Raw genomic sequence first — 6,367 nt, 5'->3', positions numbered from 1 at the left:
AATTAAAAGTAAATTAACACCATGGACCAAGGAAATTATCGGAGAAGAACAATGTGGCTCTTGGACAGGAGGATCCTGCACAGATCCCACATTTACACTCAAACAAATTATAGAAAAAAAAGAATAGAATTTAACCTGCCAACATATATGGCCTTCCCAGATTATGAGAAAGCTTATGATCAAATCAAAAGAATAAAATTAATCAATATACTGTATGAACTGAAAGCTCCTCCTCAAACCACAAAAGCAATAGCAAATATAATGAAAGAAAGCTATTTTAAAATTAAAATTAATAATGAAACAACCAAAAACAATAAAACCAATAGAGGTCTCATTCAAGGAAGTGGATTATCACCAATACTCTTCAATACATATATATATATATGGAAAAAATTTCGAAAATCTCAATAAATAAAACGAAATCAATAGCATTTCAAGGTAAAGAAATTAAAAGATGCAAACTAGTCATCCAGATAATTATCCATAATAACATAACAGAAACATCACAAACTATAGAAAGAACAGGAAAAACCACATAGAAAGAACAGGAAAAACCACATAGAAAGAATGAATGAGGACAAATGGCCAAATATCGCTTGGAAATATAAATCAAAGCGACACCAATCAAGAGGAAGACCTAGGAGGAGATGGGCAAAAGAAAACGTTACATGCAAACAATTACCTTATACGGAAGCCAAGAAGAAGACAATTCATTATGTTCTTTGTATACCTTAATGCTACCACGGTTCTAAAACATATTATTGTATTTTAAATAAATAAAAATAATTTTTTTGTAAAATTTAATGAAGAAAAACATGGGGGGGGACACGAAAAATAGACCCCAGATGAAGGGGTGAAAGATTGTCTGCTGATATGTTTTAACATATCTACTGATTAATGTAGTACTAGCATGGAAACTTTTAGATAAAGTTTCCATGCTAGCTAGTTGACAGATAAGTACTGGCAGTCCAACTTGCTACTGTCAGATGTTATAGTATTCCTTCATTATGAGTTAGCACATATGTCATCAATTACTTTAAAATGAATGATATGAAACAATGAAGTACTTACATTAAGTAAAAAAAAAATTAAAGATGACAGGAAATTATATTCTTGGTTTAATCCTTTAACCCAAGTGTAAGCAAATAAAGTTTGCTGCATTTGAAGTATCTTCACAACTGGGCTACTTGTATATAGAGGCTAATGATTTCACATCATTGCATTAGTATCCTATAATGCAAGATACACATCATTTGTGTGTATAATGCTATGCAGAGCCTCCGTAGCTCAGCCGTTATAGACGAAGCCCTTTGGTCAGAAAGACCAGGTTCAATTCCCATCAGTGACATGAGGAAACTTTATCTGGTCTCTTTCTGCAAAAGGTGAGTTAGCTGGTCTCATACGGAGGTATGGGATTTTTTCACCCAGAAACACTGGTTTTTCGTCCCTCAGAACAGGCAAACTTGCCGTGTGAACACATGCATCTACAAACATAGGACACACCAGGAGGCATAGGGCCAACCAACTTATCCTCGAGATGGTTGCGGTTGAAGAATAAGAAACCTTGACACCATAAAAGTTAGAAGAGGAGGATTAAGAAAGAAAGAACAATGCTATGTATTATAGGAAGGGCCAATACACGGACCAGTTTCAACCTTAAAAGGTCAAAACTGGTCTGGATAGTGGCTCTTCCTGAAATAAACTTTCTTTCAACATCCTAAAAGGATGTTGAAAGTTTTTCCACTTGGTTATACTATAAATTAAAGATGACAAGAAATTATATTCTTAGTTTAATCCATCCAAATGTAAGCAAACAAAATTTGTATGTGAAGTAACTTCACAACTGGGCAACTCATATATAGACTAATGACTTCACTTGCTTTGGTATCCCATAATGCAAAGCATATATCCTTATGGACATGTATAATGCTATGCATTATGGGAAGGGCCACTATCTAGACTGGTTTTGACCTTTATTGAGGTCTCATCAGTGGGAGCCAGACCCAGAAATTGATACCAAGGTTGAAGTAATGCAAAAACCATTCTGGGTTTCCCAAAAGACCTTTCCCATAATGCCTAGCATTATACATGTCCATAAGGATATGTGCTTTGCATTATGGTATGCTATGCTGATACTAAAGCAAGTGGTGTGAAATCATTTGCCTCTATATATGAGTTGCCCAGTGGTGAAGTTACTATATGTGCAAACTTGTTTGATTATACTTGGATAAAGGATTAAACGAAGAATATAATTTCTTGGCACCATTAATTTAAAATCTGATATATCCCATCCAAAGAAAGGTCCAGAGGAACACATGGACACACTGTTAAACTTTGAATGTGATGGAGTCACATATTATGAATTTGTTCATTGCCTGTAATCTTTTACAGGCTAAACTTTTACCAACATTATTATATAGAGGTCTGGGTCTTAAGATGCTTACAGAGAGCTGTTTTTTAAAATAGCTACAAAAAGTAACAGCATGCAGAAATGGTTGCTTTGCTAACAATATCTTGATGCATATTATTCTGACCCAAAACAAAATGACTATCATCCTATAATCTACACTGCACCCACCTGGTTCCATAAAAATTCACTGAAAACAGTTAGTCAAATGACAATTCACCAAAAAAGCAATTCGACAAATACACAATTTATTGAACAACAACTTAACAAATGGCAATTTAACAAATTCCAGTTCATTAAATAAATAATTCACCAAACGACAAATAATCATCATAAAAACAATTGAAAAAGCAATTCAGGGAAAATTTTTATGAATTCTTTCATAATTCATCAAAGCAATTACTACTTACTTACTAAATACTTCTTCAACGCTTTCGGTAATATTAGCTAAAATACAGATAGCAATAACAGATCATTGAGACTTAAAATGAGAGCGCGCTAGTGGGCCAAGCGCTGCGGACGCGATTTGCAGAGCTCCTGATTCAGATAAGTTTTACTAGGAATAATTAAGTATATATACGTAATTGTTTAAGTAAGAGCGGCTGTAAACGTTGTACGCCACCGATATTATTAGTGTGAAGTTTTTTTCTTGTCTAAACTAAATTACGAAATTGTTATTATTAGACCTAGTAACCTGCAGAGAAAAAAAAAAAGCAGCGGCATTGTCATTCCATGATTTCAATTTAGATTTCAGTCGTTTCGTTAAATGTGAGGTCTGTTATATGTATTCCTTCGATTACATAAATGACTTGTGGATGTTTAGTGCGGATGGAAGGGTGTGTGCAAAGTGTGACCTGAACGAGGAACTGATGAATGCGAATATGAAATTGCTAGTACCGATTGTGTCGCAAGTGCACGTTTGAAAGAGAAGGATGGTGAGTAAGGGATGCGAAAAAATGTTAAAAAAACAGGAAAAAAGAAAACAAGTGATTTGACAACCGTAACGGATGTTAAAAGGGACGAAAGTGAGGCGGAAAGAAACGAAATGGAGAGAACGAATGAAAGTAGAAATGGCGTCATGCAGAAATCGCAAGTAAAAAAAAAATCGAAAGAATAAATGATGGCGAAAGTTGGACGCATTTTGGAACGAAAGTACTGAACCAAAGAAAGATGAATGACAGTAAAAGTGAGAAGAATGAAAGCGAAAGTTGGACGCATGTTAGTCCGAAAGTACGGAAACAAAGAAAGATAAATGAGAGTGAAAGTGAGAAGAACGATAGTGAAAGTTGGACATATGTTGGACTGAAAGTACGGAAACAAAGAAGGATGAATGAGAGGGAAAGTGAGAAGAGGGGGTCGAGAATTAGAAAGTTCGAAAGATTTAATGATAGAGAGAATCTGTTGCGAGGTTTGGAAGGTGAATTCGATTGGATGAAGCAAGAAATGAAATGGATGCAGAATGAAATTAAGAGAATTCAGGTCAAAACTATTAAAATAAATCATGATGGCATGAAAGAGTTAACGAAAGATGAGCAAGTGGCGTTGTATGGCGACTCCATTATTAAAGGTGTGCTAGAGGATAAAATGCACAAGGTAGGTTTTCCAGGCGGTAAAATGAGTAGAGTGATTGAGGCATTGAATATGAGGCGGGAGCAAGCAAAAGAGTTAATTGTATTAATTGGTACAAATGATTTGAGAGAGAACAAAGAGCATGTCAAAATGAATGTCAGGAGACTGCTTGGAAAGATAAAAGAGAATAGTGTGACAGGGGTAGTCAGTGTGTTGCCTAGGTATGATTGTGGTGAAATGAGGCGGAGAGCAAGGATTATGAATGATATTCTGGCTGAAATGTGTGAGGAGATGGGAGTACAGTTTGTTAATGTGTGGAATGAGTTTGAGGGACGAAGTGGGCTGTATGGGAGCGATGGACTGCATTTGAGTGGTTATGGTGTGAGTCGCTTGGAGAGACTGTTGCTGGAAAGTAGAGAAGTGAATAGAGAGAATGAATCAGATCGAGAGGGGATATATGTGGAAGAGCAGGAGAGTAAGACAGGAGAGATTGAAGAAGTGGAAATGAATGGGGAAGTGAGAGGTATCAGTATAGAAAATGAGAGAATGGGTGTGCAATAGGAGCAAGGAAACGGGGAGGCTCAAGGAGGATAGGGGTACGCAGCGTGAGAAAGATGGATGCTCCAAGAGGAGGTGAGAGCATGTGTAGGCAGGAAAGTAATGGGATGACCAGAGATCAAGAGGAAACAGATGGAATTGCAAAGGGTTCTAAAATGAAGAAGCAGAAAGGGAAATGGCCCCAGTTCAGCATGGAGAGATCACATCGAATGAGTGGTATCAGTGGAACTAGCTGTAGATCCAGAAATGAGTTGTTGTGTTTGTATACCAATGCTAGAAGTATAAGAAACAAGGCAGATGAAATGGTTGCACTAATTGCATCTGTGCACCCAGAGATTGTCAGAATAAGTGAGACATGGTTAGATGAGGACGACATCCTGACAGGAATAGAGATGGAAAGGTATGATGTGTTTCGTGAGGATAGAAGGGGTAAAAAGGGAGGGGGAGTGCTATTGATGATAGAGAAAGAGTTATGTCCATACAAGGTAGAGATGCAAGAGGGAAATAGGGCCAGTGGTTTTGAGGCAGTATGGTGTGAGATAGAGGTGAAGAGAATCAAATACTTGGTCGGATGTAGTTATAGACCTGGTAATGTGGATGGTGGTGATAGTGAAATGTATAGTCAAATAAGCCAAGCAAATAAGAAAAGGGTGATCATTATGGGTGATTTTAATTATGGCAATATAGATTGGAATGAAGAGATAGAAACCGGAAGAAAGAAAATGAGTTTCTTGAGTTTTTGAGGGATAACCACCTCAGACAGTATGTAACAGAGGGCACACGAGGATTAAAGGTCTTGGATTTGGTCATCTCATCGGAGGATGTAATTATCAATGAAGTGTCAAATCATCCACCAATTGGTGAAGGTGACCATGAGGTGATTACCTGGGTGGTTGCCAGCAGTGCAAGAACCCCTGTGTAAAAAGGGTATATGTGGAACTACAAGGGGGATGATTATGAAGAGCTCAGGGGACAGCTTGCAGGTGTAGCATGGAATGAGGAGTTAGCTGGAAAAAAGATCAATGCAGCTTGGGGAATTTTCAAAAACTATTTAGTAGATGCAATGTCTAAATGTATACCATGGGTGAGAAGGTTAAATAAGGTAGGTGTGAGATGGATGAATAAAGAGAAAAAGGGCATCGTGGAGGCAGCATAAGAGAAGTGGAAGTAACCAATTTCAAGAGGTCTACAAAGACCAGGCAAGGAGGGTGACTTAGTTGGTGAGAGTAGCTAAAGACAGGTATGAACAGCAGTTAGCTAATGAAGCCAAAAAGAATCCTAGCGAGTATCCTTTCGATATGTAGCCAGCAAAAGAAAGAATGATTATGGAAGGATGACATTGATTGGAGGAAATGGTATAAAGACAGCTGTTGCAGAATGTGTGGTGGAGATACTTAATGAGCAGTTCATAAAGATCTTTCAATCTTGTGAATGTGACTTCATGGAGAGATTAAGAGCAGTTGATGATGGGGAGGAGAGACTGACTGTAAGTGAGCAAGAGGTGTTTGGGGAGTTGAGTAAACTAGATGTAAATAAGGCTGTGGGACTTGATAATATATCACCGCATATTCTGAAGGAATGTACCAGAGAGTTGACACTTGCCTTGACATATTTTTTTAATACGAGTCTTGCACTTGGTCAAGTTCCTAAGGAGTGGAAGGAGGGCAAGATTGTGCCACTTCATAAAGGAGGTGATCGAACTCAAGCATCAAACTATAGGCCTATCTGTGTGTGTCAGGTGTTGTGGTTAAGTTGTTGGAGAAGCTTGTGAGCTAGGATCCAGAGTTGGGTTGACAACAATGGTATAATCTTTGATGGACAGCATGGATTTAC

This window comes from Typopeltis vanoorti, chromosome 3 (genome assembly GCF_054136105.1).
Source record: "Typopeltis vanoorti isolate ZY-2024b chromosome 3, IOZ_Tvanoo_1.0, whole genome shotgun sequence".
Classification (NCBI taxonomy): Eukaryota; Metazoa; Arthropoda; class Arachnida; order Uropygi; family Thelyphonidae; genus Typopeltis; species Typopeltis vanoorti.
This window is presented reverse-complemented; position numbering follows the sequence as displayed.